Source organism: Bubalus bubalis, chromosome 10, assembly GCF_019923935.1.
Source record: "Bubalus bubalis isolate 160015118507 breed Murrah chromosome 10, NDDB_SH_1, whole genome shotgun sequence".
NCBI classification, from domain to species: Eukaryota; Metazoa; Chordata; class Mammalia; order Artiodactyla; family Bovidae; genus Bubalus; species Bubalus bubalis.
The window spans coordinates 92,836,890-92,858,811 of record NC_059166.1 but is presented as its reverse complement, the minus strand read 5'-3'; the positions used below and the strand labels follow the sequence as shown (position 1 = coordinate 92,858,811).

The window sequence follows — 21,922 nt, the reverse complement described above, 5'->3', positions numbered from 1 at the left end:
AATTAAACAGGCACAAGATTCCTATGGACAAACAGTCAGGAAGCAATAAACACAAATCTTAACAGCCTGATGGTCCAGCCAGGCAGAGGTGAGACCTGCTTTGAAGGTCTAGATGATGCATTTGGGTAAAATTCAGAAATCCTTAAACTTTAACATCTACATATTCCACTACCGTCATTTATTACTCACGTGCTTGTTACTTGAACACTTACTAGGTACAGAGCCATATACTTTGTTATCAAAGAAGACAAAAAAGAATAGAAGAGAAAGACTTTGCCTTTGAAGTTATAATAATAGAGATGGAAAGAAGAACAACCACATATACAATGATGAGAATCAATGAGCCAGTGTTTGATGGTACAGTGTAAAGTATTGGTTTTAAGAGGAAACCATGAGGGATGTGTCTGAGGGAGTCCTCTGTAAAGGGTCCCATTTGGAGACCATGGAGGCTTGTATTGGAGGAGAGGAGGTGGGGAGAAAACAAGGTGTCAAGTGTGATCGGTTATAGAGCATGTCAGAGGGAGCCAGACGGGGGAGGGAGGGAGGGAGAGGAAGGCCAGGAAGGGATAGGGGAGGGATGGAGTGTGCAGGAATGGGCTTTGGAGGCATGTTGGAAATATGGGTCTGCATTAGGGCATTTCTGTGTGGTATTAAAAACATGACAAACCATCCTGAATTAAGCAGAAGACCAGACTACATGGGAGACAAAGAGGAAAGCACAGAGCTGGCTGCCAGCCAGAGCACATTGTGACTGATTCAGGATCTTCCTTTGTTGTTTCACGATGCACACCCAGACCCCTCAGGGGACCCCAGCTTCCAGAACTCTCTCTAAAGACCATTTTGTTCCTGCAGGGGTGGGTTTGGAGTCTGCTTACCCTAGGGTACTGGGCTTTTTTCATTTTAGCTGGAAATGGTATCTGGGAAGAGGAGACAGGATACTCTTACAACATTGTGGATTTGCATTTATTCATGAGGGCTTGTTTCAGAGGAGTTCTATTGGTATAACTCTTCTGTGAGTAGAAATGCTTTATTGCACTTCAGTCAGATTTCACCCCAACTCCCTAAGAATAAAATTAGAATTTTTAAAAATAAAATGTGTAAAACAAATTCCTAATGTGAAGCGGAGGAGCAGAGGAGAGGTGAATCCGAATAAAACATCTTTGATTATTTCTCTCGTCAGTCATGTGAGCACTTCGGTTTTTGTGCATTCATTCAGAATGGTCTCAGGATACTCCGCAGGGGCACAGCTCCTGATGTCAAATGAAATCATTCTTGCCTTTTAGGGAAAGCAGACATGCAGATTCCCAGCTCCATCTGATAATATAGCGCTAGCTCTGTGGGTGCAGCAAGGGGTAAACAGGTCTACAGAGTCCTAATGAAGAGTCAGCTGAGTAGGCCTGTGAGGATTTGTGCAGATGGACAGAGAAAGGGTGAAGAAAGATTTCCCATGAGACACAGAGTTTGGGTCCTGTGAGCTAAGTAGGCATTTCCCAGGAAGTGAACAAGGAAAAGAACACCCTTGTTGGCGGCAATGTAAACTGGTGCTGCCACTGTGGAAAACAATGTGGGTGTTTTGCAAAAAGCTACCAGATAGCCCAGTAATTCCACTCCTGGAGATAAGCCGGAGAAAAACAAAAACTCTAACTTGAAAAGATACATGCAACCCAATGTTCCAGCAGCACTGTTCACAGTAGCTGCTGTGACAGGAAGACACGGAAGCAACATGCCTATCAACAGTATGAAAATATATATGCTTATGTATAATATATAATTATAAATATCATATATATATATATATCTCCCATATATTTTTTAATGGGAAAAAAATATTTTATATTTTTTATACATACCTTACATATCAGGGAAGGGAGCCATGTCCATGGTAATTAGTATGGTGAATAATTGCATTGAATACATTTCAAGACATTTTTGGTTGTGTCTCAGGGAATTTAATGCTGTACATTCTTATAAAAATTAAGTATGTATGTACTCATGTTTAGATTATTTTGACAAAATGATTAAAGTAATGAGATGGAAAAAAGACAGGTGAATGGTGAAGAAAAGAAAGTATGTATACATAAATATATGTATATATACCATGGGATGGTATTTTATGACTAATAAAATATTAGTGATAAAAATAATGAAATAATGTCATTTTCAGCAACATGAACGCAACTAGAGATGATCATACTAAGTGAAGTAAGTCAGAAAGACAAATATCATAGTATCACTTGCATGTGAAATCTAAAAAGTCCAACACACTAGTAATGCAGCAATGTAGCAAAACAGAAGCAGTCTGACAGATACAGAGACCAATCTAGTGGTTACCAGTGTGGAAAGGAAAGTGGGGAGGGGCAGTATGGAGAATGGGATTAAGAGGTACAAACTATTAGATGTCAAATAAGCTACAAGGAAATATTGTACAGCCTGGAGAATATAACCAATATTTTATAACTATAAATGGACTATAATATTTAAAAATTGTGAATCACTATGCTGTACACCTGTAACATTTAATATTGTACATCGACTATACTTCAGTCAAAAATTTGTCTTAAAAAACCAGGAAAGGAACATTCCAGGCTGGCCTAACTCTCTTGCTTCTTGGTAACTGACTGCTGTCTTTTGCAGGCTGCTGCTTTTTACCATATCCATCCTAGAGTCACAGTTTTTCATCACAGGTGCCTGGCTACCCTCCAGACACTTACCATCCAGAGGAAAGTTGTGTGGGTTATGCTGCCTTCAGCAGGCAGGCTAGGGCTTTGCACGGATACTTTGTCCACCAGATGTGATTTCTTGCCCTATCTGGGGCATGTAATATGTCCATGTTAATTACCTAATTATATGAGCTGGATTCCTAACCATTACTCAGGTCTAGGCTTACATGCTTTAGTCCTTATATCACATGTCTCCTTTCAATACCAAATTCTGTGGACTGTCTCTTCCCTCTAAAACAGCCAGATGCTTTTGTTTTTGCCTTTTATGGCCACTTCCTTTCTACTAGTATTGTTACCATTAAAGAAAACTCTTCAGGGTATTAAAGAACAACAACTCTGTGAGGGCTGGTTTATAGAAGATTTTTTTAAAAAGATTCTACTGTCTGTAGCATGTTTGAATAGGAATGAGAAATGTAGGTTAGTCTTTTTGTATATATGTATGATGTTATAACTTGGTATTGGGTAGGTGCAGGAATTTGAGGAACAAGAGCTAATACGTTAGGCTAGCTAGCATTTCTCACTCAGATGCATGCTCAGTGGTTCATAAGTCCTAATTATTTTCTTTGGGTTTCATGTTTTCACCTCAACCAGGTAAGGCATTTACCAGTAGATTTGCCAGATAAAATGCAGGTGCCCAGTTTAATTTAAATTTCAGATAAATGATGAATAATTTGTTAGTATGTCCCTAGATTTTAGTACATCCCTAAACATTTTAGAATAGCACATGTTTATATGAAAATGCACATCCCTCAGTGTGGTGGTGGTGGTTTAGTCACTAAGTCGTGTCTGACTCTTGCGACCCCATGGACTGTCGCCTGCCAGGTTCCTCTGTCCATGGGATTCTCCAGGCAAGGATACAGGGTGTGCTAAGAAGTTATTCACTGTTTATTTAAAATTTCAATTTAAATGGGTGGGTATAGTCCATATTTATTTGCTAAATCTGGCAACTCTGTTTATTAGTGATAGAGATTAAATTTCTCTTTTTCAGAGATGATTCACATTTTCATTGTATAAAATGAGATTTTTGAATCAGTGTTTCTCAGACTGGGCAACTATGGAAATATTTTTGTCAGTTCTCAAAGGTTACTCTTTCCTTGAACAATATCTGTTCCATATTTAGGTTTCTAAAATGTTCCTTTAAAACTAGGAAACTCTCTGTAGAATTATTTTTCATTATCAGATAGAACACATATCCAGAGTTTATAGAATTCTAGGAATTTGGAGCTCAAGGGATATGAATATCCTTAAATAATCTTTGTTACAGTTAAGGAATAGGACCACAGCTTTTAATGTTAAGTAACTATTGATAAGTTAAAAAGCAGGTAAATTAGCTGAAACTGATCTTACATCTTCCAGCTCTTGGTCCTGTGCTAAGAGGAATGTGAATATGAGGGTATATTCTTTCTCTTCTACAAAGGTATCAACATGCATAGCTGTGAAGTAATTAAGAAGAAGAAATTAATTGACTTCAATATCTTGTTTAAATGCATTGGCCTAGGTGTTATCGACCATCGCTAACAACTTCCAGTATCACTAATTACTTACTGTATTCAACCAGTTCAGTTCAGTTCAGTCACTCAGTCGTGTCCAACTCTTTGTGACCCCATGAACCACAGCACGCCAGGCCTCTCTGTCCATCACCAACTCCCAGAGTTTGCCCAAACTCATGTCCATTGAGTCGGTGATGCCATCCAACCATCTCATCCTCTGTTGTCCCCTTCTCCTCCCGTCTTCAATCTTTCCCAGATTCAGAGTCTTTTCAAATGAGTCATTTCTTCCCATAAGGTGGCCAAAGTATTGGAGTTTCAGCTTCAAATATCAGTGCTTCCAATGAACACCCAGGACTGAACTCCTTTAGGATGGCCTGGTTGGATCTCCTTGCAGTCCAAGGGACTCTCAAGAGCCTTCTCCAACACCACAGTTCAAAAGCATCAATTCTTTGGCACTCAGCTTTCTTTATTGTCCAACTCTAACATCCATACATGACCACTGGAAAAATCATAGCCTTAACTAGATGGAACTTTGTTAGCAAAGTAATGTTTCTGCTTTTTAACATTCTGTCTAGGTTGGTCGTAACTTTCCTTCTGAGGAGTAAGTGTCTTTTAATTTCATGGCTGCAATTACCATCTGCAGTGATTTTGAAGCCCCCCAAAATAAAGTCAGCCACTGTTTCCACTGTTTTCCCGTCTATTTGCCATGAAGTGATGGGACCAGATGCTATGATCTTAGTTTTCTTTTTTTTTTTCTTTTTTTTTTTTAATTTTATTTTATTTTTAAACTTTACATAACTGTATTAGTTTTGCCAAATATCTTAGTTTTCTGAATGTTGAGCTTTAAGCCAACTTTTTCACTCTCCTCTTTCACTTTCATCAAGAGGCTCTTTCGTTCTTCTTCACTTGCTACCATAAGAGTGGTGTCATCTGCATATCTGAGGTTATTGATATTTCTCCTGGCAATCTTGATTCCAGCTTGTGTGTGCTTCACCCAGCCCAGCGTTTATCATGATGTACTCTGCATATAAGTTAAATAAGCAGGGTGACAATATACGGCCTTGACATACTCCTTTTCCTATTTGGAACCAGTCTGCCGTTCTATGTCCAGTTCTAACTGTTGCTTCCTGACCTGCATAGAGATTTCTCAAGAGGCAGGTCAGGTGGTCTGGTATTCCCATCTCTTTCAGAATTTTCCATAGTTTATTGTGATCCACAGAGTCAAAAGCTTTGGCATAGTCAGTAAAGCAGCAATAGATGATTTTCTGGAACTTCCTTGCTTTTTCAGTAATGCACCAGATGTTGGCAGTTTGATCTCTGGTTCCTCTGCCTTTTCTAAATCCAGCTTGAACATCTGGAAGTTCCCCGTTCACGTATTGCTGAAGTTCAATCAGTTAGCCATCATCGATTAAGAGCCAACAGCCATGCTTCTTGCTTCACAATAAACTGGCTGTTTTACTTTCACCAAGTAACCTCTCTGTACTTCATGTCTTCATCTGTAGAAAGGGGTCATGGTTATGAGAGTGCCATAAAAAACTGGGGTAGGAATTACATGGGAATACGGCAACCCACTCCAGTACTCTTGACTGGAGAATCCCATGGACAGGGGAGCCTGGCAAGCTACAGTCCATAAGGTCCCATAGAGTCAGACATGACTGAAGCAACTTAGCATAGCACACCTACAGAGGAGCCTATAAGGCTACAGTCCATAGGGTCACAAAAGAGTTGGACATGACTTAGTGACTAAACAAAACAACAGATCTGTAGGGAACATCTAACAGTGCCTGATGCCGATCAAGATCTAATAAGGGTGACTTCTTGTTGACTTGTTATTGGCCTTGATATTGTTACTCCTCAGATACCCACAAATAGTGAAATTAATGTCCCAACCCCAGTCTGAGTAGATGTGATTAAGAATGGGATTAAAAGCTTCAATTTAGGTATAGATTTTATGATTTTAGAAAATATTTGATGCTCAGCATTGTATAAATTGCTGTTTTTATTTTTAAAAAAGTAATAGTCCCCCAACCTACAACTTCACCAATTAAAGGGGACAACCCAAATTCCTCTCCTATTGCTTTCAATGATACCATATTGGAGATTTAGCCTTGAATTTCTTTCATTTTTTCAGGATTAATTAGAAAAATATGCCCCTTCCAGTAGGAAATGCCTCTCCCAGTAGGAAAGCCTTTGACTGTGTGGATCACAACAAATTGTGGGGAAATCATCAAGAGATAGGAATACCAGACCACCTTAACTGCATCCTGAGAAACCTATATCCAGGTCAAAAAGCAACAGTTGGAACTGGACGTGGAACAACAAACTGGTTCCAAATTGGGAAAGGAGTACATCAAGGTTGTATATTGTCACCCTGCTTATTTAAGTTCTATGCAGAGTCCACCATATGAAATGCCAGGCTGAATGAAGCACAAGCTGAAATCAAGATAGCTAGAAAAATATCAGTAACCTCAGATATGCATATGACACCACCCTTATGGCAGAAAGTGAAGAGGAACTAAAAAGCCTCTTGATTAGAGTAAAAGAGGAGAGTGAAAAAAGCTGGCTCAAAACTCTACATTCAAAAAACTAAGATCATGGCATCTGGTCCCATCACTTCCTGGCCAATAGATGGGGAAACAATAACAGAATTTATTTTCTTGGGCTCCAAAATCACTGCAGATTGTAACTGCAGACATGAAATTAAAAGACAGTTGCTCCTTGGGAGAAAATCTATGACAAACCTAGACAGCATATTTAAAAGCAGAGACATTACTTTGCTGACAAAGGTCTGTATTAAGCTATGATTTTTCTAGTAGTCATGTATGGATGTGAGATTTGGACCATAAAGAACTCTGAGCGCTGAAGAATTGATGCTTTTGAACTGTGGTGTTGGAGAACATGTTTGAGAGTCCCTTGGACTGCAAGAAGATCAAACCAGTCCATCCTAAAGGAAATCAATTCTGCATATTCATTGGAAGGATTAATGCTGAAGCTGAAGCTCCAACATTTTGGCCACTTGATGTGAAAGGCTGACTTATTAGAAAAGACCTTGATGCTGGGAAAGATTGAAGGCAGGAGAAAAAGGGGACAACAGAGGACTACATGGTTGGATAGCATCACCAACTCAATGGACATGAGTTTGAGTAAACTCTGGGAGTTGGTGATGGACAGGGAGGCCTGACGTGCTGCAGTCCATGGGGTTGCAAAGAGTCAGATGTGACTGAAAGACTAAACTGACTGACTGAGTAGGAAATTAGTATTTGAATTTTTAAAGTTATACAATCCTTTTAGAGATTAAAACACACACACACACACACACACACACATACACAGGAAGAAAACATTGTAGGTATTCAGGTTCTTTGGTGATGTCCCAAGAGGCTCAAATAGTCCCTTGTGGGAAAGAGAAAAAGAGTATCTTCACACTGTAATTCTGATCATTCCAATTAGAGGTTTATATCCAGAACATTTGGGGATAAGTTTCCAAAATTAGTGGCTGCAGTGTGTTAAATTCCAGAAGAGTCACAAAGGAGACTGACTATATTTAGCTCAGTAACACTTTGGGATAGAAAAGACCAAGTCATACTTTGGGGTAGAAAGTTATTTTTTTTAAACAAAGCAAGACTCCACATCCTTGAAAATTAACTAAACAAGTTATTGTTGTTTAGTTTTTCAATCATGTCTGACTCTTCTGTGACCCCAGGAACTGTAGCCCACCAGGCTCCTCTCTCTGTAGGATTTCCCAGGGAAGAATACTAGAGTGGGTTGCCATTTCCTTCTCCAGGGAATCTTCCCAACTGAGGGATCAAACCCATGTCTCTTGCATTGGCAGGTGGGTTTTTTACCACTGAGGCACCAGGGAAGCCAAGCTAAACAAGTAGATAGCTGTTATTCTGTAGATTCAAACTCAATATAATCCACTGAATGGCAAAAGATAGCCTGCATTTGTGTTCCTGAAATACTCAAATTCACAACATTTTGCTAACAATTTATGTAACACATTCTAAAAAAATTTCTTCTGTTTTGGTCTTCTGGCATATCTGTGAGACCTGTGGTCCCTGCCAAAGAGTAAAAGTAATATCAGGTGTGAAGACCCAAGTTCATAACTCAGAAGGCCTATTGATTACTTGTTTTCAATGTAAGAGCTTGAATTTAGATTACAATTCTCTTCGTTTTTCAAAAGTTGTTGATAAAGAGGAGTTGATTGGAGCAACAGAGAAAGGAATGACTTCCTGATGTGCAGTGATGCCAAGTGTGTCTGCTGTGGGAAACCCTTCCCATTCCTATGCCCACAGATGTGTATATGTGTGGTGAGTATGCATAACTGAGCTCGCCTGAACTGAGAACCATGTGTTCTGATAGATGCCCACAAAGACAAAGAAGCATAGTTCCTGACCTCGAAGCTGTGTCTGTAGTTCACATGAGAAGCCTCCAAACAATCAGGTCTCCCTCCAGTCTCAGTTCTGTGAGTCATTGAGATAAATCCAATAAAACCATGGACAATTCCTGATGCCTGATAACTGGGCATCAGAGCAAATTATAATATCTGTATTAGCAGTGATCACATGTTTAACACAGTGTGGGCTGTATAGTAGGTGAATAGTCCTTTAAAGAGGAAGTAAAATCTAGATATATTCTACCAAAACCATCCGTCTTGTAGATACAAACAGGCTGAAACAATCTGAAGCTGTCACTCACATAAAAAGCTTTTCTTAGGCTAAAAATGGAAGTGGCCAGCATGGGAATTTCTAACGGGCTAGGGGAATGTTGTATCTTCCAAGTCTGCTTTTAGATCAATAAATGCATCTTTGCCTTGAACTTTCTCCTAGCAACTGATGTCTCTGAGTAAGTATCTCATGGGGAACCTGAGACAACAGCTGGGATTCTTAGGAAATGGCTCATGAGGACAATGAAGTATTTCCCAGCTTTCTGGTCAACAACCCTTGGCCATCATCAGCCCCTTGGCGGTCTGAGTTCCATATGTTTGCTTCCTTATTCTGAAGGCAATTTGGAGGTGAGGAAGTAGGGATGCAGGCAGTCTTCTAGGTTGGCATGTGGATGAGGTGACAGGAGAATTTTAGCAGCCTGTGGGTGGGTGTGCGGGGAGCAGGTGGCATGGAGAAGGGAGTGACTGTCAGGATTCGGTGGCATTTGGGGGCGGGTATAGGCAGGCACAAAAAAAGAGTCAGGGATTCTAAAAACACTTCGGTATTCTCGTCACGAGAAATGTAATCCAGGGTTTCTGACATTCTAAAGCACAGTGTTTAATTTGTCACTCTGAGCAGAGTTAGAGGAAAAGAACCCCAAGAGTTAAAAATAATAGGAGCAAGTAACCTATTTACATAGTGTATTAGCAAAACCTGCACGGTGGTTTGAATTTTGAAGCAATGCTTTGGCAGGTCAACAGTGGGCTTTTTATGTTCTTATCTTCTCGTGAAGGAAACGGTTTTCACCCCAGCATTGCTGTTGTGGGGCGGTTTGTGAGACCTTGGCTGCCTCAGTTAAAATAAAGTGGTTTCAGTGTTGATTGGAGCCACATCACCAACCTTTAGCCCTTGGCCTCATGTGGCATCTATGTTCTGAACCAGTCCAGAAGTGTTCATCTCTTAACAAATTTGGGCTGTCTCCCGTGGTAGAAGATCTTCTGTTGGTGATGGGACAACGTGGTTCCAGTCTCTTCTGGGACATGGAGAGAATCCATTTTTATTCCATTCTCAGTTGAACAAACAAAATATTAACTTCTCCACTCCTATTTTCCAAAAAGACACTCTGGAAATCTTCAGGAAAGAAGGTTAAACAAGAGAGAAATGGAAAACCTCGATACATGGACAACAATGTCATGACAAAGATAGTTCTAAAAATGAATAGTCAGTCTCTTTTTCAGATAGGCTTTCAATAAGCTGTGATCACATGTAAGCCCTTGATCAGAACCATAAAAAGGACATATTCAAACCTTTGGGCAACTGGTTTTTCAGAATTCATGACAATGTTTAAAGATAAGAATATCCTTCGAATGGTCCCATCACTTTAAAGACATAACAGAACTTACATACTTTACAAGTTCAAGTTGAAATATTGTACATTTGTAAGCTTTGCGTTGAAATAGGAAAAGTGAAAGTCGCTCAGTTGTGTCCAATGCTTTGCGACCCCATGGACTATACAATCCATGGAATTCTCCAGGCCAGAAATACTGGAGTGGGTAGCCTTTCCCTTCTCTAGGGGATCTTCCTAACCCAGGGATTGAGCCCAGGTCTTCCACATTGCAGGCGGATTCTTTACCAGCTGAGCCATAAGTGAAGCCTGAAATAGGAAAAGTGAGGATTTAAAATAGGTGTTTAGGGACTTCCTGGCAGTCCAGTAATTAAGATTTTTGCCTCCCAATGTAGGGGGTGCTGGTTTAGTCCTTTGTCAGGGAGCTAAGACCCCACAGGACAAAAAACCAAAGCATAAAACAGAAGCAATATTGTAACACATCCGATGAAGATGTATTATTGGATATTTTTTTTTAAAAAGATGTGTTATTTTAAAAATAGAAAATAAAGTAAAATAGGTGTTGGCTTGCATGTTTATGAGTCAGGGTTCTGGAAGGGGAGAGAGTAGAGGTTGGGTGTGGGCAAGTCAACAGTCATGGTGCAGCCATGCTGGCAGGTGCCAAGCTGCATATTTTGCTCCTCAAAGGAACAGCATTCAGATTGCAAGCGCTTTGGAAAGAGGAGGGCACCTCTCACTGCTCTGGGTTTTTCAGGATCCTCCTGGGAGTGAGGTGTACGTAGGGCTCTGACATCATTTGTGTTGGGGCTTCTTCAAGTTCCTATAGTGTGGTGTTTCCCTGTTGCCTGGGGCTGGCTGGGCTGTAACAGAATTCTTATGCAATGACTGTTTAAAGCAGTAGCTGTCTCTTGGGTGTCTCTTAGTGTATTTACATTTTAAAAACTTGAAATAACGGTTTCTTTTAATTATCAGTGGAATTCTAAAAATAAATGGAAATAGCGTTTCACCGAGGCTTCAACATACAAATCAACTTGCTTTGACTTTTCCTAACAGTTTAAATGTGGTTTGGCAAAGTTCTTTTGTTTGCCATAATTTCTGTCCCAGAGATTACTGTTCAGGACATGCTTTCCAACAGGAAGAAACACCAATACATTTTAGAAGTAACAGTGTGCCTTAGCCACATGCATATTTTGAATAATATCTATTGTGAAACATGACACTCTTAACAGTATATGTCATTTAGAAATCAATTTAATTATTCTTACACGTTTTCCATCAATGAAGAGCAAAAACTAATATAAGGCACAATTCTCTTCATCTTGCAAATTCAGAGAGAAAATGTGAATTTTTTCCCTTAAAGTAGATCTTCCTTTTTACTTGATGTTCATTTTGACGGTATGAAAAAACTGCAGGTTGTTTGGTCAAATGTTAACATATTGATGTTTCCACACAATTCAAATGATCTCTGGTATTCAGCAGAGATGATGGCTTCATCTGCAAGTCAGCCGCAGTGCTGAAATACAGAAACGCTGCTCTCCCACTCAGATAAAGACCCCCTTTCCTAAGTGCCCCCGTAGGGCTCCTTCCTCCCAAGCACTGGGACCATCTGTGAAGCAGCCTTTCAAGGAGTTTAGGATGACTTATCTTTGAATCAGACACTCTAAACGTTTTTTTGATTTCAGCAGTTATTAGTTTACATTTTTAGTATATATTAAAAATCTTAATGGATTATGATTAACCTTAATAGCCCAAATGAGATTTTAACCCAATGTGTTTTTTTGGTCAAACGATTTGTCTAATATAAGTACAATGGTTCAAAGCATTCACAGCACTTTCAAAGACTGGTATAACTAGGACAACTTTCTTTGGGAGGCAGACCTGATGGACCCACTAATAAGGAAAGAAAAAGAAATAGTGGCCTCATACAATTACCATCATTTTTCCCCTTCATGTTTCTGCCATTCATTTTTGCATTACAAAAGAATATATGCCAGGATCGGTCACTTTATATTCACAGAGATGGCAAATGTGTGTTGCTCACAGCACATCGCTTTGAATGCAACATGGGGAGTGTTTCAAAGTAGTATTTTGGGCTTTTCTGCTGAAAGGTTCTGTGAAAGGGGATAGAAGGCATTTAATATCCATGCAGTTTAGCTCTTCATCTGCAAGATGAAGAGGGGAACTCTGCAGCTCTGTGAGCTGTGTTCCCTTCCCATGTTTCCCTTTGCACGTGATTGTTCCACTGGAACACGAGTGATGAGCAGTGCTGGCTTACCGTTTCCAACCATCTGTTATTTGGAGCAAAATGAGAGCAGTAACAGGACTTAATCAATAATAGACTTTTCCAGGCAACATGACAATAGCACAGTGTTAGGATATGCTTGTCTACATTTTAAATCCTTGTGTCCAGGCCAATGCCCATGTCATACAGATATAATGTACTCAGCCCTGAGAGGTATGTCTGGAGGCAAGTTAGAACATTTCTTGAACTAAAATGTAGAGCTCTCAGCTAGTATATTTGGGGAAAATAGATAAAATTTTAAAATAAGGTTTGTACTTTTTCATTTATTATTATTATTATTATTATTATTATTATTATATGAAGTGAAATGGGCTTCCCAGATGGCACTAGTTGTAAAGAGCCTGGCTGCCAGTGCAGGAGACAAAAGAGACATGGGTTCAATCCCTGGGTCAGGAAGATCCTCTGGAGAAGGTAATGGCAACCCACTCCAATATTCTTGCCTGGAGAATCCCAGGGACAGAAAGGCCTGGTGGGCATCAGTCCATGGGATTGCAAACAGTTGGACACGTGTGAAGTGTTCAATTCATATTCAGTTCACATGTTGTGACTTAGCAGCAGCTATGAAGTGAAATAGTGAAAGTAAATTTTGTAGCCTTACATTATACCCAAATGTTGCCTTATATTTTATTTTGTCTTTCTATAGTTACAGTGTTTCTGGGTATCATAAAAACACCCTTTCTAAATGAGCCTATTTTAAGATAATGAAGTGAAGTCGCTCAGTCCGACTCTTTGTGACCCCATGGACTGTAGCCTACCAGGCTCCTCAGTCCATGGAATTTTCCAGGCAAGAGTACTGGAGTGGGTTGCCATTTCCCTCTCCAGGGGATCTTCCCAACCCAGGGATTGAACCCAGGTCTTCCGCACTGCAGGCAGACGCTTTACCCTCTGAGCCACCAGGGAGGCCCATTTTAAGACAATAGCATATAGAATGACCTCCCAGGCGGCGCTATTGGTAAAGACTGCCTGGCAGTGCAGGAGACATAAATGACGGGGGTTCAATCCCCGGGTCAGGAAGAGCCCCTGGAGGAGAACATGGCAACCCACTCCAGTATTCTTGCCTGGAGAATCCCATGGACAGAGGAGCCTGGAGGGCTACAGTCCAGGGGTCACACAGAGTCAGACACGACTGAGGTACCTTGGCACACATGCACACAACATATACAATATTCTTATTAGTTGCATTAAAATTTTACTACATTCTCATCCTAGCAATCCAGATCAGACACTGTGTAAAGTTAAACAGTCTTAACACAATAGAAAGCTGTCAACCTTGACTGATCTCCGCTGCACATGCCCAGTAGTTTAGACAAGAAACCTTGCTAACAGGAGCTGCCCTCTGATGGATAAAGCCTCTGTCATATGTGTTTTTCAAAAGTATCATTTCAGTAGTTGTGCCCTAAGGTTCTGATGAGCATCTTCTAATGTTATATATAAAGTTTTTTTTTTAATTTAAATTTATTTATTTTAATTAGAGGCTAATTGCTTTACAATATTGTATTGGTTTTGCCATATATCAACATGAATCCACCACGGGTGTACACGTGTTCCCAATCCTGAACCCTCCCTCCCACCTCCCTTCCCATACCATCCCTTTTTTTTAAATCTAGATAAATAAAAGAAAAAAAATTAAAAATCATTCCTTATTTTACCACCCACATGTAAGTCAAGACTATACAAAGTGTTTTTTTTTTAATGTCAATAAGTATTCTTTTGCCACATTATAGTTAATATTTGGAGGGTATGCTACCATACAGGTGTGTTATAATTTACTTCAATAATCTTTTATCTACAGGCACTTAAGTTGTCTCCTCTTTACCCAACATATTAGCAGTGCCCTAAAAAACACTCTGGTGCATCTTCTGTATGCTGCATTTTTCCTTCCTTAATTGAGGTGAGCATGCTATGCTGAGAAATTGCAGACAAGTAGCAATCTACTCTAGTGTATACCTCAAAGAATATTTCTAATGCAGCTGCCTTTCCCTTTCATGTTACTAAGGTTCTTTACATATAAGACATAGTAAACTACTGAAAAATGGGTTCATGTGACTTCTCCAAGTGGCATTTGATGGCCAAGTGGATATAGAGGAAGGGCTAAAGAAGCAAAGCAGAAAAGCTGATATTAGTTTTCATATTCAATTCACATATTATCTGAAGCTTCTTCTCAGGTGATTCCTGGTTATGAAAACTGTACTATTCTTGAGTATTTTGAATATTCAAAGAACATTGTTTTTTCAACTCATTAATCTCATAGATTACCCTTTGAACCAAGTATTTTGGGCCATCATTTTATATCTTATGCTAACACCAGTTTGGGAAATCATGTCAACCCATTTTTATTTTACCACATACTACATGTTAAGAACCATTATTATAATGTGAAAAGGAAAGGCATCTCTATTAGAAATATCTTTGAGATATACTAGATTGGGCTGTTATTTATCTGTAATTTCTAAACACAACATGTGAACCTCTATTGAGAAATAAGGAAGAAAAAAATGCAGCATACAGAGTGTTTTATGAAACACTGTTAATCATTTGAAAAATTTGGAGACAATGTGAGTGTTCCAACTATCAGAAATCACCCGAAAGCAAGCTTTATAGACAGGACTTGAATTGAATGTGACTTTCCTTCTTAGCTTTTTTAGCTCTTACACTACTCCCACTTGGTACTAATTATATTTTTTGCCATGTTTCAGTTTTTCTTAGAGTCGTGCTATATAATGCCATAGTCATGGAACATACTCACACTCACACACAGTCACAGACTTGCAGGATTATTTGCATCACTGATATTATGAGTGTAAAATAAGAAGTTCCTGAAAAGGCAAGTTCCGCTCTGCCAAAATTATTATTAAAAAAAAAATAAGGAAAAGGATATAGATATATAGAACCGTTCATAGTTGTCATTTTTATCTTTCTACCTTAAAATCTAGGGGGAAAATCTTTAAAAACAATCAATTGCTATCCATTGATGTTTTTCATTCACTCAGGTTCTGGAAGAAAGTCGTTGATCATCAGTGAGTATGTAGAAAGTTCAGCATTAAAATTGGGTGGGATCACACAATATAATTGTATGCCTAAATCATTTATTAATTATTATTCTTTTTTCTTTTTAAGGATATAGTCTGTTGCAAATTTTTGGTTTAACTCTAAAATTCTGTCTATTCCTTTGAGATTATTCAATTTAACAATTAAACTGTCAAATATAATCTGATATTGTTTTAGAAAATTGTAAGGTACTTTTTACCAGATTTTCCACTTTTCTGTTGATGTACAATTTTCATTTATTTATGTGATTATTTCTTCCAATTAAATAGAGTTATAACTCAGGAATCTGTTTCAGAAGTTTAATGAATAAAATTCCAAAATTTTATTATAATTTATATGTGCATTTATGAAGGAAAATGCAATTAAAGATAAAAATAAAAGTAAAAATATCCACTATATAGTCAAAACTCAATAACCTTGGTGCATATATTTTGGTATGTTATGCTCCAGATTTGTATATACATTTTGTTTTTAAGATTTTTTTCACATAACAATGTGTTATTTTAATACATTATTAATTAATCTGTTATAAAAAACACTAAAATCTGCAGCTCTCTGACATAATAATACACAAAAATAATTATGTCTTATAGAGTAGGTCCTTGTTTTATAAAACATAATTATTTTTTAGGGTTAAGAATAGACATATGTATATATATATAACTGAATCAATTTGTTGTACACCTGAAACTGACACAACATTATTAATCAGTGATGCTTTTGCTCTGTTCTGTCTGACTCTCCGTGATTCCATGGACTGCAGCACGCCAGGCTTCCCTGACCTTCACTATCTCCTGGAGCTTGCTCAAACTTATGTCCATTAGTCAGTGATGCCATCCAACCATCTTATCCTCTGTCACCCCTTCTCCCCCTGCCCTCAATCTTTCCCAGAATCAGGGTCTTTTCCAATGAGTTGACTCTTCACATCAGGAGGCTAAAGTATGGGAGTTTCAGCTTCAGCATCAGTCCTTCCAAAGAGTATTCAGGGCTGATCTTCTTTAGGACTGACTGGTTTGATGGCCTTGCTATCCAAGACACTCTCAAGAGTCTTCTCCACCACCACAATTTAAAAGCATTAATCCTTTGGTGCTCAGCCTTCATTATAGTCTAAATTTCACATCCATACATGACTACTGGAAAACCCATAGCTTTCACTATAAGGACCTTTGTTGGCAAAGTGATTTATCTGATTTTTAATACCCTGTCTAGGTTTGTCATAGCTTTTCTCCCAAGAAGGAAGCATCTTTTAATTTCATGGCTGCAGTCACCATCTGCAGTGATTTTAGAACCCAAGAAAATAAAGTCTGTCACTGTTTCCAGTTCTCTCCCATCCATTTGCCATAAAGTGATAGGACCAGATGCCATGATCTTTGTTTCTTTGAAAGTTGAGTTTTAAGACAGCTTTTTCACTCTCCTCTTTCACCTTCATCAAGAGGTGCTTTAGTTCCTCTTTCCTTTCTGTCATTGGAGTCATGTCATCTGCATATCTGAGATTGTTGGTATTTCTCCCAGCAATCTTGATTCCAGCTTGTGAGGCATCCAGACTGACATTTCACATGATATACTCTTCATATAAGTTAAATAAGCCGGGTGACAATACTTGACATACTCCTTTTCCAATTTTGAACCAGTCTGTTGTTACATATTCAGTTCTAGCTGTTGCTTCTTGACCTTCATACAGGTTTCTCAGGAGGCAGGTAAGGTGGTCTGGTATTCCTATCTCTTTAAGAATTTTCCTCAGTTAGTTGTGATCCACACAGTCAAAGGCTTTAGTATAGTCAATGAAGAAGAAGTAGATGTTTTTCTGGAATTCCCTTGCTTTATCTATGGTACAATAAGTTCAGTTCAGTTCAGTCGCTCAGTCGCGTCCAACTCTTTGTGACCTCATCGACTGTACCACGCCAGGCCTCTCTGTCCATCACCAACTCATGGTACAATGGATGTTAGCAATTTGATCTCTGCTTCCTCTGCCTTTTCTAAACCCAACTTGTACATCTGGAAATTCTTGGTTCACATACTGTTGAAGCCTAGCTTGAAGGATTTTGAGCATTACCTTGCTAGCATGTGAAATGAGTGAAATTGTGACATTGCTTGAACATTCTCTGGCATTGCCCTTCTTTGGAATTGGAGTTAAAACTGACCTTTTCCAGTCCTGTGATCAGTGCTGAGTTTTCCAAATTTGCTGGCATATAGAGTGAAGCACTTTAACAGCATCATCTCTTGGGATCAGAAATATTTCAGCTGCAATTCCATCACCTTCACTAGCTTTGTTGTTAGTAATTCTTCCAAAGGCCCACTTGACTTCACATCATGAATGTCTGACTCTAGGTGAGTGGCTACACCCTCATGGTTATCCATGTCATTAAGTCCTTTTCTTGTTCAATTCTTCTGTGTATTCTTGCCACCTCTTCTTAATATCTTCTGCTTCTGTTAGGTCCATGCCATTTCTGTCCTTTATTGTGCCCATCTTTGCATGAGATGTTCCCTTGGTATCTCTAATTTTCTTGAAGAGATCTCTAGTCTTTCCCATTCCATTGTTTTCCTCTATTTCTTTGCATTGTCCACTTAGGAAATCTTTCTTATCTCTCCTTGCTCTTCTTTGGAACTCTGCATTCAGATGGGTATATCTTTCCTTTTCTCCTTTGCCTTTCCCTTCTCTTCTTTTCTCAGCTGTTTGTTAAGACCTCTTCAGACAGCCATTTTGCCTTTTTTCGATTGTTTTTCTTGGGAAATGCCTTGGTCAGTGTCTCCTGTACAATGTTACAAATTTCTGTCCATAGTTCTTCAGGCACTCTACCCAGTCTAATCCTTTGGATCTATTTTTCACTTCCATTGTATAATCGTAAGGGATTTGATTTAGGTCATACCTGAATGGCCTAGTGATTTTCCCTATGTTCTTCAATTTAAGTCTGAATTTTATAATAAGGAGATCATAATCTGAGCTGCAGGACCCAGACTTCTTTTTGCCAACTGTATAGAGCTTCTCCATATTCAGCTGCAAAGAATATAATCAATCTGATTTCATTATTGACCATCTTGTGATGCTCATATGTAGAGCTGTCTTTTGTGTTTTGGGAGGAGGGTATTTGCTATGAGCTGTGGATTCTCTTGGCAAAATTTTGTTAGCCTTTGCCCTGCTTCATTTTGTACTCCAAGGCCAAGCTTGAATGTGACTCCAGTTGTCTCTTGAGTTCCTACTTTTGCACCTGAGTCCCCTATGATGAAAAGGACATCTTTTGGGGTGCTTTTTCTAGAAAGTCTTGTAGGTCTTCATAGAACAGGTCAACTTCATCTTCTCTGGCATTCGTGTTTGGGGCACAGACTTGGATTACTGTGATGGTGAATGGTTTGCCTTGGAAACGAACCAAGATCATTCTGTTGCTTTTGAGATTGCACCCAAGTACTGCATTTCAGACTCTTTCGTCAACTAGGAGGGCTACTCCATTTCTGCTAAGGCATTCTTGCCTGCAGTAATAGAAATAATGATCACATGAATTAAATTTGCCCATTCCCATCTGTTTTAGTTCACCAATTCCTATATCTATGGCTGATCCATGTTTAAGTTTGATAGAAAACAACAGAATTCTATAAAGCAATTATCCTTCAATAAAAATAAATTAATTTAAAACATGTCAGTGTTCACTCTTTCTATCTCCTATTTGACCACTTCCAGTTCGCCTTGATTCATGAGCCTAACATTACAGGTTTCTATGCAATACCGTTTTTCTTAGCACTGGCTCAGCCTCTGTAATTTTTCTGAAGCTATTTCTCCTCTCTTTTCCAGTAGCATGTTGGATACCTGCTGACCTGAGAGGTTCATCTTTCAGTGTCATATCCTTTTGCCTTTCCATACTATTCATGTGGTTTGTAAGGTGAGAATGCTGATGGGGTTTGCCACTCCCTTCTCCAGTGGACCACATTCTGTCAGAACCCTGCACCATTGCCAGTCTGTCCTGGGTCACTCTACGTGGCATGGATCATAGTTGCATTGAGTTACACAAGTCTGTTATAATTTTGGTTACTTTTCTGTGATTGTGGTTTCCATTCTGTCTGTTCTCTGATGGATGAGGATAGAGGACTGTGGGAGCTTCCTGATGGGAGGGACTGGCTGTGGGGGAAACTGGGTCTTGTTCTGATGGGAGGGGAGGGGCCATGCTTAGTAAATCTTTCAAATTTTCTTCTGATGAATGAGGTTGTGCTCCCTCAAAGTAGTTTGGCCTGAGGTAGCCTAGTCCTGGGGTCTTGTATTCTTTACAGAAGGGCTATAGTGTCTGTCTTAGGCCTAATGGTGACCTCCTCCAAGAGGACTTATGCCAACATGCTGCATCTCCCAGGAATGCTGCTTCCCATGCCCCTGACCCCACAGCAGGCCTCTGTGCAACCACACCTCTGAGAGAGACTCCCAAACACTCACAGGCAAGTCTAGCTCAGTCTCTTATGGGGTCTCTGCCCCTTTCTATCAGCTATACCCCAATATAAAATGTAAAGTTTAAAAAATTACTAGCATAAAAATAATTACATGTTGTCTTTAAATTAGTCTGGGCAACTTTTCAAAGGTCCCAAGGTAATTCAGTGATAAACAATCAATAGTACTAAAACAGCTAGAAATAGAAATGCAAAAAAAAAAAAAAAAAGAACATTTAGACCTTTAACTCATACCATATACAAAAATATTTCAAAACAGATCAGGCTTAAGTATAAATTATTAGAAGAAAACATAGAAGATTGTTTTCTTTCTAAGAAAATTACTACTACTCCTATGAAAGCAAAAGAAACTATTTTGGTTCACAGATAAGTGGTTTGATATTTGGACCAATAGTGACTAATCAGTGACCATGTATGTCTTGAAATCTCAGAAAGTTGTTGAATTCCAGGGACCAGCCTGTGGTATGAACCTTAATCTCAAGCTCTGAGTTTATATAACCATCAGGTCTCTTTAGAAAGTGTTCCAGTTGGTGTCCTCATCCACTTTTGTAAGTCTTGAGTCAGAGAGTGGCGTGGGGGCGAAATGATGTACAAGTTTTATTGTTGGGGGGATGCTGACATGGAGGAAACTTGACCATGTTTAGACACTAGAATCCATATTTCTGGAAAATTTTGAGGCTACAAAGTAGGAGGACAGCTGGTGAACTAGCATTTCTGAGGATGCTGCAGGGTTTCCAAGTCTATTCAGAGAGATCACCCTGGATTAGAAAGAAGTTATCATTACTGAGGTGAGAGGGAAGGATGGGAACAGGAATAGGAATATTTACCAACAAGTCAGAAGGACTCTGAGGGGAAGCCTACCCAATTGTGTTTATTTGTATTTTCATTTGCTACTTTTAAGCAAGATGATGTGCTATAAATTAGGATTTGGAGACACATGCCAAATGGTTTAGGATGGTTTAGAAAAGTCATACTGAGAACTGAAATTTTAGATTCCATTCTTCCAAACAAGGAGTTCTGAGAGAATAAGACTTTTGTAGAATGTTTGTTTCAAATATTCACTTCAGGCCAATAGATCATATAAAGTAGATACTTTACACCATTTTAACAATTTCTACTGTGATAGTTAACTTCCCTCATCTTTTACTATAAGCTATTATATTCTGTCCTCCTGTGACCTGAGTCTTTGCATAAAATAGATACTTTTTAAAATAGACTTAGACTTAGGAAATAAATTTTGAAGTCATCTGACTTGGAAAAGTAAATAGTATTTATATCAATTAGTCAAATGCCTCTGTCCTTTACAGGAAGATTAAAATATATAATTACCTCCAAAAATCTGTTTTTATGGCATAAAATGATATGCTTTGTAATTGGAAGTGATCCGTGTAAAGAAACAGTAGATTTTTTTTAATAACAACTTCAAAATTCTCCTTTTAGCTGCTATGAATTATTTGTGTGACCCTGAAAACTGCAGAAGTTTATTTTTTCTTGCACTCCTCACTGCAGGAGATTCTTTGAATGAGCTCATCAGACTTTACTTATTAGAGTTTTACCTCTTAGAAGCAGCACTGTGACACTTGACTCAATAATTCCAAATTAAATTCAAATGCAAACCATGGAATTTTCTGTTTCACAATTTCTTTGATGACCTGGTAAATACTACAGAGGAGGAATTCTGTGGTGAAGTAAATCTAGAAATGATGACCACGTAAGATGTTGCTGGGCTACCATATTTTAATTCCCAGTGAACAGCCTTAGGCAGTTTGCTAACCTGCCTGAATTAAATGCTTTGTAATCCCAGATTTAAAGACATGGACATAATTATGAAAGACAAGAGTCTAATGGAACAACAACAACAACAAAACTACTTTCAAAAAGTTTACCTGCCACCTCTGTAAGCTACGGAGGTGACTTTACAGCTTCTCTGAGGTAGGTAGCAATGC

The 21,922-nt window shown here is 38.8% G+C and overlaps 1 protein-coding gene across 47 annotated transcripts in view; it reads left to right on the top strand.

The window, feature by feature from the left end:
* RIMS1 (regulating synaptic membrane exocytosis 1) overlaps nt 1-21,922 on the top strand; it is a 596,845-nt gene that overhangs the window by 173,857 nt on the left and 401,066 nt on the right. The window lies entirely within an intron of this gene.